The 13780-nt window shown below is 44.3% G+C and overlaps 1 protein-coding gene across 3 annotated transcripts in view; it reads left to right on the forward strand.

Moving 5' to 3' along the window:
* The first annotated feature begins 7981 nt into the window (after positions 1-7981).
* The window catches only part of WWP1 (WW domain containing E3 ubiquitin protein ligase 1), a 160459-nt gene continuing 154660 nt past the window's right edge, over positions 7982-13780 (forward strand). For all 3 annotated transcript variants that reach the window (XM_030553396.1, XM_030553398.1, XM_030553397.1), the window contains exon 1: positions 7982-8168. The gene's annotated coding sequence lies outside the window, so the exon portion shown is untranslated. The remainder of the gene's footprint in view (positions 8169-13780) is intronic.

Consider the following 13780-nt stretch of genomic DNA (forward strand, 5'->3'; position numbering starts at 1 on the left):
TGTGGGTAAAAGAGTTAAGAGAAAAGGAAGGACTAGAGGAGATTAAAGTCTATAGTTATAGGACACTAAATTATACTCAGAAAATAATCTCTGGATGTTGACTTAGAATTATATAATAAAATAAAGGGAAAGAAAGCCATCCTATATATGACAGATAAAGTTTGAGTTTATGTAATGGTAAATGGAATATGAATATGTACTGGTGGATCTAAAGATGAAAAAACAAGAGTGGTTGCAGCCTTTTGCATCCCTGAAAGTGAAGTTAAGAAATCTAAGAGAACATCTAATTTTGTAGCAATTATGACAGCAAAATTGCTGGGAATAATGTTAATATTAAACTGGATCTGGGACATAAGGGCTACCTTAGCTTTTATCTTTTTGTATACTGGTAATTAAAAGAGTTATCTCAGAAAGCAGGAATGATCTAATAAATAAGATATTGTTTTTGACAACAGAATTAGTACATTCAGGCATGTACATAGTTCTAACAGGGATTCCAGCACAAGCTGGGATATCTGGCAATGAAATGGCAAATAGAGAAGCAAAAAAACACTTTAGAGCATGGAGAAATTGATATTAAGATTCCAGTGAGTAAGCAAGAATGAAAAGTTTAGTTGAAAAGGATTAAACTAAACTAATAGAGTCTAGTATCAGAGGGTAGCCATGTTAGTCTGGATCTGTAAAAGCAGCAAAGAATCCTGTGGCACCTTATAGACTAACAGACGTTTTGGAGCATGAGCTTTCGTGGGTGAATACCCACTTCCTCAGATGCATGTAATGGAAATATCCAGGGGCAGGTATATATATGTGTGCTAGCAAGCAAGCTAGAGATAACGAGGTCAGTTCAATCAGGGAGGATGAGGCCCTGTTCTAGCAGTTGAGGTGTGAAAACCAAGAGAGGAGAAACTGGTTCCGTAATTGGCAAGCCATTCACAGTCTTTGTTCAATCCTGAGCTGATGGTGTCAAATTTGCAGATGAACTGAAGCTCAGCAGTTTCTCTTTGAAGTCTGGTCCTGAAGTTTTTTTGCTGCAGGATGGCCACCTTAAGGTCTGCTATAGTGTGGCCAGGGAGGTTGAAGTGCTCTCCTACAGGTTTTTGTATATTGCCATTCCTAATGTCTGATTTGTGTCCATTTATCCTTTTCCGTAGAGACTGTCCAGTTTGGCCGATGTACATAGCAGAGGGGCATTGCTGGCATATGATGGCGTATATTACATTGGTGGATGTGCAGGTGAATGAACCAGTGATGGTGTGGCTGATCTGGTTAGGTCCTGTGATGGTGTCGCTGGTGTAGATATGTGGGCAGAGTTGGCATCGAGGTTTGTTGCATGGATTGGCTCCTGAGCAAGAGTTATTATGGTGTGGTGTGCAGTTACTGGTGAGAATATGTTTCAGGTTGGCAGGTTGTCTGTGGGCAAGGACTGGCCTGCCACCCAAGGCCTGTGAAAGTGTGGGATCATTGTCCAGGATGGGTTGTAGATCCTTGATGATGCGTTGGAGGGGTTTTAGCTGGGGGCTGTATGTGATGGCCAGTGGAGTCCTGTTGGTTTCTCTCTTCGGTTTGTCTTGCAGTAGGAGGCTTCTGGGTACACGTCTGGCTCTGTTGATCTGTTTTCTTATTTCCTTGTGCGGGTATTGTAGTTTTGAGAATGCTTGGTGGAGATTTTGTAGGTGTTGGTCTCTGTCTGAGGGGTTAGAGCAGATGCGGTTGTACCTCAGTGCTTGGCTGTAGACAATGGATCGTGTGATGTGCCCGGGATGGAAGCTGGAGGCATGAAGGTAGGCATAGCGGTCGGTGGGTTTTCGATATAGGGTAGTGTTAATGTGACCATCACTTATTTGCACCGTGGTGTCAAGAAAGTGGACCTCCCATGTAGATTGGTCCAGGCTGAGGTTGATGGTGGGGTGGAAGCTGTTGAAATCATGGTGGAATTTTTCCAGAGTCTCCTTCCCATGGGTCCAGATGATGAAGATGTCATCAATGTAGCGTAGACAGAGAAGGGGTGTGAGTGGACGAGAGCTGAGGAAGCGTTGTTCCAGGTCGGCCATGAAGATATTGGCATATTGTGGGGCCATGCGGGTGCCCATAGCAGTGCCACTGATCTGGGAGATATATATTGTCATCAAATTTGAAATAGTTGTGTGTAAGTATAAAGGCACAGAGCTCAGCAGCCAGTTGTGCTGTGGCATCATCAGGGATAGTGTTCCTGACAGCTTGTATTCCATCTGTGTGTGGGATGTTTGTGTAGAGAGCCTCTACATCCATGGTGGCTAGGATGGTGTTTTCTGGGAGGTCACCAATGCATTGTAGTTTCCTCAGGAAATCAGTGGTGTCGCGGAGATAGCTAGGAGTGCTGGTGGCATAGGGTCTGAGTAGAGAGTCCATATATCCAGATAGTCCTTCAGTGAGAGTGCCAATGCCCGAGATGATGGGGCGTCCAGGATTTCCGGGTTTGTGGATCTTGGGTAGTAGATAGAATAACCCTGGTCGGGGCTCTAGGGGTATATTGATTTCTTCTGGTGTTAGTGTAGGGAGTGTCCTGAGTAGATGCTGTAGTTTCTTAGTGTATTCCTCAGTGGGATCTGAGGGAAGTGGCCTGTAGAATTTGGTATTGGACGGTTGTCTGGCTGCCTCCTTTTGATAGTCAGACCTGTTCATGATGACAACGGCACCTCCTTTATCAGCCTCTTTGATGATGCTTTTACAGATCCAGACTAACACGGCTACCCTCTGATACTTGACACCATGCAAGGCACTGCATTTAGCCGTATGGAATGGAAATCCATCAACCTCATGAAGAAACTTGCACAAATACAGACAGATATCATCTTCCTTTCCAAATGCAAACGGATGGACATCATACCAAATGGACTAAAGGTAAAAAATCCACTGCTATCTACATACTACACAGTCCACAGTGAGAGATTATGTCATACTCTATCAAAAAAACTGAGGAACCACCTGATCAGCATCCTATACAGCAAACAGGAAAACATCAAAAAAGAGCTCTCCAACCTGGAGACTCTCATTAATAACCAAACTTCTATACAAACGGACTTCACTAGACTAAGACAGGAGATCTACATTACTCACTTCACCTCTCTTCAAAGGAAAAAGGACTGTAAGCTGTCTAAACGCCTACCTGCCACATGGGGCCACAACAGTGGTACCCCTAACCCACCCAGCAATATCGTCAATCTATCCAACTACACACTCAGCCCAGAAGAAAAGTCTGTCCTATCTCGGGGACTCTCTTTCTGCCCTGCCACCCCCACCAACATGATACAGTTCTGTGGCGATCTGGAAGCCTACTTTCGCCGTCTCCAACTCAAAGAATACTTCCAGGACAACACTGAACAGTGCAGTGATACACGGGTGCCCTCCCACCAACAGCACAAGAAAAAGAACTCCACATGGACTCCTCCTGAGGGTTGAAATGACAGCCAGGACCTATACATTGAATGCTTCCGCCGGCGTGCACAGGCAGGAATCGTGGAACAACAACATTGCTTGCCTCACAACCTAAGTCGTGCAGAACGCAATGCCATCCACAGCCTCAGAAACCACCCTGACATTATCATCAAAGAGGCTGATAAAGGAGGTGCCGTTGTCATCATGAACAGGTCTGACTATCAAAAGGAGGCAGCCAGACAACTCTCCAATACAAAATTCTACAGGCACTTCCCTCAGATCCCACTGAGGAATACACTAAGAAACTACAGCATCTACTCAGGACACTCCCTACACTAACACCAGAAGAAATCAATATACCCCTAGAGCCCCGACCAGGGTTATTCTATCTACTACCCAAGATCCACAAACCCGGAAATCCTGGACGCCCCATCATCTCGGGCATTGGCACTCTCACTGAAGGACTATCTGGATATATGGACTCTCTACTCAGACCCTATGCCACCAGCACTCCTAGCTATCTCCGCGACACCACTGATTTCCTGAGGAAACTACAATGCATTGGTGACCTCCCAGAAAACACCATCCTAGCCACCATGGATGTAGAGGCTCTCTACACAAACATCCCACACACAGATGGAATACAAGCTGTCAGGAACACTATCCCTGATGATGCCACAGCACAACTGGCTGCTGAGCTCTGTGCCTTTATACTTACACACAACTATTTCAAATTTGATGACAATATATATCTCCCAGATCAGTGGCACTGCTATGGGCACCCGCATGGCCCCACAATATGCCAATATCTTCATGGCCGACCTGGAACAACGCTTCCTCAGCTCTCGTCCACTCACACCCCTTCTCTGTCTACGCTACATTGATGACATCTTCATCATCTGGACCCATGGGAAGGAGACTCTGGAAAAATTCCACCATGATTTCAACAGCTTCCACCCCACCATCAACCTCAGCCTGGACCAATCTACATGGGAGGTCCACTTTCTTGACACCACGGTGCAAATAAGTGATGGTCACATTAACACTACCCTATATCGAAAACCCACCGACCGCTATGCCTACCTTCATGCCTCCAGCTTCCATCCCGGGCACATCACACGATCCATTGTCTACAGCCAAGCACTGAGGTACAACCGCATCTGCTCTAACCCCTCAGACAGAGACCAACACCTACAAAATCTCCACCAAGCATTCTCAAAACTACAATACCCGCACAAGGAAATAAGAAAACAGATCAACAGAGCCAGACGTGTACCCAGAAGCCTCCTACTGCAAGACAAACCCAAGAGAGAAACCAACAGGACTCCATTGGCCATCACATACAGCCCCCAGCTAAAACCCCTCCAACGCATCATCAAGGATCTACAACCCATCCTGGACAATGATCCCACTCTTTCACGGGCCTTGGGTGGCAGGCCAGTCCTTGCCCACAGACAACCTGCCAACCTGAAACATATTCTCACCAGTAACTGCACACCACACCATAATAACTCTTGCTCAGGAGCCAATCCATGCAACAAACCTCGATGCCAACTCTGCCCACATATCTACACCAGCGACACCATCACAGGACCTAACCAGATCAGCCACACCATCACTGGTTCATTCACCTGCACATCCACCAATGTAATATACGCCATCATATGCCAGCAATGCCCCTCTGCTATGTACATCAGCCAAACTGGACAGTCTCTATGGAAAAGGATAAATGGACACAAATCAGACATTAGGAATGGCAATATACAAAAACCTGTAGGAGAGCACTTCAACCTCCCTGGCCACACTATAGCAGACCTTAAGGTGGCCATCCTGCAGCAAAAAAACTTCAGGACCAGACTTCAAAGAGAAACTGCTGAGCTTCAGTTCATCTGCAAATTTGACACCATCAGCTCAGGATTGAAGAAAGACTGTGAGTGGCTTGCCAATTACAGAACCAGTTTCTCCTCTCTTGGTTTTCACACCTCAACTGCTAGAACAGGGCCTCATCCTCCCTGATTGAACTGACCTCGTTATCTCTAGCTTGCTTGCTAGCACACATATATATACCTGCCCCTGGATATTTCCATTACATGCATCTGAGGAAGTGGGTATTCACCCACGAAAGCTCATGCTCCAAAACGTCTGTTAGTCTATAAGGTGCCACAGGATTCTTTGCTGCTAATAAAGTCTAATGTATTGTATACACCACCACATGGGGAAGAGAGGTAATGGCTTAATGGTGCTAAAAATTCAGCTGGGAATGAATGGCAAGAATTGTGGACCAAGGGGAAAAGAGGAAGACTATGCTATGACGTATGGCGCAACATAGAGGATAATGCACTACTCCAGTTATGAAAGAATCAGTGACGTACTCATATTTAGACTGCTAACTGGTCACTGTTGTTTGAATAATAATTTATATTTACTGAATAGACACAAAGATAGGTTATGTAACAGAGGTAAAGGCACCACTGATCACATGATATGGGAATGGAAGCAGCGTTCACAGAAAGGCTCTTTATGAAACATTTAGATGCTCTCAGGTGATAGAATATACTATGAGGGATTTAGTGAGACTTGGGAAAAAACTTCTACTTTTTTTTTAAGGATATAGAGGAGGGTAAGAGACTATATTGGCATGAATGTATGGGGAATATAGCAGCTGGCAGTAATATACTCAGTAGATGAGCTGACTTTGCTATAAAGCAGTGGTTCTCAAAGCTGGTCCACCACTTGTTCAGAGAAAGCCCCTGGTGGGCCGAATCAGTTTGTTTACCTGCCGTGTCTGTGGGTTCAGCCGATCACTGGCCGCATTTCACCGCTCCAGGCCAATGGGGGCTGGTGGAAGGGCAGCCAGCATATCCCAGGGCCTGCACCGCTTCCTGCAGCCCTCATTGGCCTGGAGTGGTGAACTACGGCCAGTGGGAACTGTAATCGGCCGAACCTGTGAATGTGGTGGGTAAACAAATCGGCTCAGCCCACCAGGGGCTTTCCCTGAACAAGTGGTGGACCAACTTTGAGAACCACTGCTATAAAGCATAAAAAAGAGGAAGAAAGAAATCAGTCAATTCAAACCAGGATTTTATACTTAGACTTAAGATTGGAAGGTTGCCTGCTACTTTCTTTAACTTAAGGCTGGGATTTATAAAAGGATAGCCATAGTTCCTGAACTTTGTAAGTCAAATCAATCTATTATGTTTTTAAGTAAAGTCTGCTATTTTTTACTGCCTTCAACAGATTTCTGAGTTTGAGTCCACAGCCCACATCTCCCATGCTACAATTACTGTGTAAAAATTCATATAAATACCCACTATTTTTAGTTTACAGAAACACCTACCACTGTATCTGGTTAAGAGAGACCCTACTTTTCCGTTCTATTGTCTAGAAAAGCTTAGTCAAAAACATTTCTTAAAGATGAACAGCAAGTGATTTTTTTTAACAGTCTGTAGCTTATTTTTCCAACTGAGTCCTCACAATGCCCAGAAATAATCTTAAAAGTGTTTTTTTTTTGTAAACTTAGAAATGATTACTGTCTAATGGTAAATGCTGGGGCCAGGGTCTTGTTCCTTACTTTAAAGAGCAGGGTGTCAAATCTCTAATGAATGAGTCCATTCCAAAGGCCTTATCTAAATACAACAGTTAAGTGGTACAATCTTCTTCACCACTGCAGGTGCAGTTCTATCAGTACATGTGCTTTATACTAGTATAACTGCTTCCCTTAGGGGAAGTGGAATAAGCTGTATCTGGTATAAGGACTCTTACTGCCATAATAACTGCATCTGCACTAGGGGCTGTACTAGTATAACTATAGGGACTTTATTCTGTGTTTCTACAGTGCCTACATAGCACAATTGTCTGGGGCTCTTAAGTGCCAGTCCCGTAATGCTTGGTGAAAAGTTAAACCTCTCAACCAGAATTGTAAACCTGGTACAAAATCTATATGCAGACTAGGCCTAAGCTAAATCCAGTCCCTTCCTTTCCCTTGGGCTCAGCTTTCACTCTTCTGTGCTGTCACTAGTTCCCTAGTATCTTGAAGGGCAGTGAATAGCTTTTCTTTTATATATAACCCCGTTAACCCCCACACACTCGAACATACCACAGCTGCTCCAGGCCCTCCTACAACAACCGAGCCCTATAATCACCTAGTGGGTGGAAGTGGCGATGGGGTTTAACCGTATCCAAGGGGCACGAAGGCGGAGGCAGGCAGCTATTACTTGGTGAACCAAGTACAAGGTACTAGGGCCCGCTCGCTTAATTGCCTCGCCCAGCACAGAAGCTGCTTCGGTTCATTGCCTCTAAACGGCATCGCTGCCTATGCCACGCTCACCCCTCACCAGCTGGACCCCGCCACGGTGATCAGGGCGAAACCCCCCGACCTCCAGCTCCCGTCTCTATAGAGGTTGGTTCAGTTCGGGGCACTCAGTTGGTTCAACCCCTTGCAGCGTAAGCCCTCGCCGCTTCCTTTCGCGGGAGAGGTTGGCCTAGTCCCCCCCGCAGAGAAGTTGGTTCAGGCCGAGGAGGCAGAAGCTGCTGCTCCTACAAGTTCCTGTTCCCCTGGCGGGCGCGCGCAGAAGCGCGCGCTCAGGGTCCGGCTCGGTCGGCGCTGGCAGTTGGGGGCGCGCGACGGCTGGCGGGGGGGAGGCGGTTGTTGTGCGCGAGCCGCCGATGCCTGTGCCGTGAGATGGCATCATTCTGTGCGGCGGAGGGGTGAGGAGCCTTGGCGGAGAGGGGGCAGCGGCGGCTTTCGTTCCACGGTAAGGACACAAACAGGCTCTGCCAGAGCCGCTTCCCTGGGGGTCTGGCCTGACAGCCCGGCTGGGCGAGTAGACGGGCGGCTGCGGGGCCCCTTCTCGCCTGCTCTGGAAGAGGGACGCGGAGCGGACACTTTCTCCTCCCGCCGCTGTGAGGGGGGGAGAGAGGGTGTCTCTGGGCCGACAGGCGCTGCCCCTGTCAGTGGGGACGCTCGGGTCAAAATGGCGAAGGGGAGCCGTACCAGGGCTGCCCCCCCTTGGCCCCTGCTGGGAGCGCGGTGGGGGTGGCCGCTGGCCCTGCGCCCCTGCACCGCTGGGAGTGTAGGGGGAGGGTCCCTGTGGTATCCTGTGTCAGGCGCGTAACCTTGTTTGTTCCCTTTCCTGGTCTGCCAGGGGGTAGATGGGGCTGAGCTGACCCGAGTCCGTGCTGAGCGGTATGGGAACGCAGCGGTGCAGTCGTAGAGGCGGCCCATGGCTCTATACCTAGAGAGGTGAAAGAGGAGGAGAGGGCGATTGTTACATTTCTGTTGGCCTTCCCTCCGCCCCACCGGGGCAGGGGACGCCCCACACCTCTCCTGCGAAGGACTGTGGCCCTGCAACCTGTCTCCCCCATCCTGCCCCCCACTGGCAGTTGAGATATAGGGCTCCCATATAGCGCGTGATGGGGCTGGAGGGAGAGTTGTTGCTGTTAATGCCCAAGTTAGAAGTGCCTGGGGAAGCTTTCGGGTGCTGTTTAAAACGTCCTGACTCGTTGAGTAGTGATATTTTGATTTTAAATATCTCAGTAATGTAGCAGAAACGTTCACCAATGAATTGCTTTATATTATAAATGCTATAGTGAGCTATTACAGCGTTCACTTACTCTTTCTATATACCTATCTTATTTTAAAACCAATCTAAATTGAACTACATTTTCAAGGCATTCATCTTTCTGTACCACCTATTACACAAACAGTTGAGTTAAAATAATCTAGCAGAATAGGAGATAGGACAAAAATAGTATAATGAATTTGTTAGCAGAATGCTTAAATCTTTGACAAAGTTCTACAAATACGGCCAAAAGTTATATTCATATTTCATGGTGATCCTGTATTCCTATAGAAAACTCACCAGAAGGGTATTCTTGAGTAGATATCTAGGTTACACAATTATAACTACAATTATCTCACTAGATTTTGCTGTCATATATTTAGTATAGTTAACATATGAACAGATGCATAGCACTTCCGATTAAAAAATAATTCAACCTTACATTTTGCTTGTGATATTAACATTTTTGTTAGGGAAGGAATAAATTGACTGTTGATGACCTGTTATAATTTTTCACAAACTCCGTGAGATTTTCATTAAATGGAATTTGATAACCTGAGTGACTCACAAGTGAATTTCATCTACATATGAACTCAGTTAATGTATTTCAGTGTTCTACTAAACTATGATCAAATGAGGGGTGAGGGCTTTCACAGAATGAAAGCTTCTCATGGTTTGTTTATTTATTTTTGGGGAGGAGGTGGCTGGTGAAAACACCTTTCAAAATCACAATAGCTTACTTCAACTCGTTCCTAAGACATGAGTGAAATGAGAGAACCAAAATACGCTATACTCCTGTTGCTTGTAAAACCAGCTGAATTTTTAGCACTGTTAAGCCATTACCTCTCTTCCCCATGTGGTGGTGTATACAATACATTAGACTTTATTATAATGGTCTGATCCTGAAAATGCCGCTGGATACCGTAGTGCTTTGTGAGTCATTCCTATGCCCTGTAATGTTTTTAGGGTTATGCCATTATACATCTGAACATATGCATATGTGTAAAGCTATTCATATGTGTAAGAGTTTGCTCCAAGTGGGCAGATGCTAGATCCTACAATCTGCCAATTGTGGGCCTCAGTTTGTATCTCTGAAGTTTAATGAATATTTTGAGGTAATAAAAGTAATAGTTTTTAGAATCTGGTACTAAAAATATGTTAATGAAACAAATAAAATGTCAGCAAACTTGTACACCAATTTGAGACTAGATTTAAAATGAGCTCTGTTTTGTTGCCTGTGCTAGCAGGGCACTCTGGAAGGATCTCAGAGGGAGGTAATCTGCTGCTCCCCAGATCCTGGAAGGAGTCATGGAGACATAGTGGTCCTGTTGTTCTCCAATACCCTTGTCCTTTCTTGCTTTCCTGGCTCTGTGGAACACACTGAAAGAGGAGGGAGAAATACCTGCCTGTTTTGTTACCCCTCCTCCTTCTCAGCGTTCCAGGCATGAATGCTGAGTTGGAACACCGTCCCAATCACCTTCCTCCCTCTCTCTTGAAAAGAAAATGGTGGAGGCTGAGAGAGGTCCTCTTAACCTTTCCACTGTTTTTCTTATTGTGGCCAAACTAGAGGGCCAGGAGATGAGTCTTCCTCCCACTTCTTTGCTCTTTTCTCAAATAAATTAATAAACTTGTTTTAATATTAAGAAATTAATAAATTAAACAGACTTTACAGAATAAAAATGGATATAAATTTAGAACCAAAACTAGGTGTTGAGTGCTTCTTTAAGATATCCATCCTAAAACTAGGATGCAGAAAATGAAGCCAACAGAAAAAAGGCAAAAAACTTTAAAAATCCAGACTGCTTAGTTGTCATTTCAGTACTTTACTTGACCAACTTGGTAAGTAAGTATGCCACTTTTCCATTCAAGCTGAAAACAAAGCAATGATTACACTAATATATGAACTCTGTTAATAGGAATACTGTTACAGTTTTTTACTTGTATTACCTTAAAGTATGTAAATTATAAGTTAAATCTCCTTTTAAAACCTAGCTGTACTGTGTGTAACTTCTTGCATGCCCATTCTTCAAAGTCTCTCTCCCCCTTCCCTTGTTCTCCAGAAGTATCAGTCATGTTACTCAGTGGACTGTTAACCACTCTACTCTTTAACAACTGACATTTTCAGAAATTCAGAGATTTTCACTGGGTAGTTAAGACAGGGCTTGAAAAATGTAGTTGCCAGTAATAAATTGGAAATTTTCTGGGTCAAGTGGGATTCTAACCTATCAGCTTTTGCAAAATGTAACCTTTTTAATTAATAAAAAATAGATTTCTAGCCCTCATGTTTGCTTATGCAACTGATGCAGTGCAGCCTTCCCAAGTTTGCGGACAGGCAGCACCTGTGCTATGGCTGCTGTCCACAGCTTTTCCAAACAGTGGAATGAAAGTAATAGAGCTGTGGTCAGTTTCACTAGTTTCATTGCTGGTCACAGTGTTCTAAATAGCAGCAATTAAAGTAATAAGAATCCTGTCCTTTTTACTCTGCTGCATTTTATGAAAGCCATAAATCAGAGCTGCCAAATTCATTCTATACAGGAGGCTGAATTCCATGTTTAATTATGATTAGTGGATCAGAATATAAATTTAGGACTATCTATTATCTTTAATCCGCAGCCAAACTCCCACAGATGGTTGTGGGAGATTTTCACAAAGAACCACCAGGGAATGTGGCCCTGTGTAGTAAATAAACTTGTATTTTTATTTGTTTTTTTTATTGTCATATTAAGTAAGAATGATTTTATATTCTCCTTTAGGATCACTACTGTTCTTGCTTTTTTTTTCCTGCCTTCATCATCCTTTCCTTTTCTGTTCCCTATCTTCCCTCATCTTTTTTTCTCTATCTCTTTCAGAATCCCACCCCATTTCTCTTCCTATCAGCTCAGCTGATCAGCAGTGGAATAGTTAATGCTGACTTCTAAAGTGCCATGATTGTTGTGCATTGGCATTAACTACTGCATGTAACAAATGGCAGCAGGAGAATTCACATCTCAGTCATTATTTTGAGCTGTCTGCAGACTCTCAAAGGCAACACTGCATTAGTTACAGTCAGGTCACATTTGGAAAGCCACTCCTCCGCCTCCACCTCAAAATTTTTTTCTTAAGTGATGCATAGTTTTTGTTTGTTTTGTTTTTTATAAATTGTTATGACTTGTAAGCCTGCTATAAAAAGAGGTGGTATTTTCAAGGGAGCACTGGCAAAGGCAGTGGACACTCCACCATGTCATCTTGAGAGAAATGGGAAAGAAAGCTCCTTCTTCCTACCCGAAAAGCAGTACTCTAGGACAGTGTTTCTCAACCAGGGGCCTGGAGCTCTCTGGGGAACCACAAGCAGGTTTTAGCGGGGCCATCAAGCAGGGCCAGCATTAGACTCACTGAGGCCTAGGGCAGAAAGCCAAAGCTCCACCACATGGGACTGAAGCCCGGAACCCTGCCAGGGCCCCAGGATTGTAGCCGAAGCCTGAGCAATGTAGCTTTGTGGGGGCTTGTGTGGCATGGGGCCCCAGGTAGTTGCCCTGCTTGATACCCCCTAATACTGGCCCTGGCTTTTATATGCAGAAAACAGTTATTGTGACACAGGTGGACCATGACATTTTTATTGCATGTTGAGGAGTGGGGGGCTCAGAAAGAAAAAGATTGAGACCCCTGCTCTAGGAGGGTGTTCACTAGCTAGTAGTCAAAGACCTATAGGAAAGGTGGAGTCTATAAGTATGCTGTGAGGGCATTTTCATACGAATCACAGCACCTTCCTCTTTCCCAGTAGCAAGGAGTGATTTGGCTTTTCTCCAGTACTTTGCCATTGGCCCTGCTAGATTGACAATTCCCTTCATCTTCTGTATCAGTCTCTGGCTAGTAAGTGTCTGTCATGTTTTTTAGACCTGTTTTAATATGTGACTTAATTAGAGTTTATCATTGCTTTTATGGCCAGATAAGGCAGAAACTGTTATTCCTAACAAATTAACTAAACCATATTTCAATTTACCACCATGTCATAACCATGAGTGTTTATCTATAAAACAAGGCTACTGATTCCAGGGAAACTATCTGCACTCATACATAAGAGCACTACTGTTCTACTGAGAGAGAAGTGCTAGGATTAAGTGAAGAGGAAAAATTAGTGTTTTGAAAAAGATACTTGAGAGAAGACTTTTATCCCTCCTATTACTTATGGATAATTAGTATTTAGGATGCTCAGGGCCAGATGGCATTTGACAATTAATTAATTAATTAATTAGAGGAATAGGGTGACCACCTGTGCCAGTGTGATCCCTGCTACTGTAGAAGTTTAACAACTTTTCTGCACTCCCTCATTTACCCTTGTTTCAGATAAGCCCCTTCATCTGTTTAGTGTATTGTGGGGCACTGTAATTGTGGAAGCACCTTTTAGTTTCAGTAATGCACTGTTTTTTCAATTATAAAAGTGCCAACAAAATAAATCTGTAGTTCATAAACTGATATGCACTTTGCTGCAGAGTTTTTCTTCAAACTTAACTACCATTAATAAGATATCAGTGTGCGCTTACAGAGATGTTTGATTGAAAAAACTTTCAAAAAAAACCTGAAGTTAAGCATACGCTTGATAAAATTGTTTATCTGCTTTGTGGACTTTTTGTCGTCCGTCTCCCCCCCCCTTACTAGCATTTTTCTTGTTCCATGGAAGTTTTCAGGAGACACAGCCTTTCTGATGTTGCTTGTATTCCATGTTCAGCACTTGGGGTCTTGGTAAATTTAACTAGGCAGCAAGCAGAATATGACAATTTTTTTTCTGAACCACCCTCGATCCCTCTTTATTAGCAGAGAAGAAGTTG

This window comes from Gopherus evgoodei, chromosome 2 (genome assembly GCF_007399415.2).
Source record: "Gopherus evgoodei ecotype Sinaloan lineage chromosome 2, rGopEvg1_v1.p, whole genome shotgun sequence".
Taxonomy (NCBI): Eukaryota; Metazoa; Chordata; order Testudines; family Testudinidae; genus Gopherus; species Gopherus evgoodei.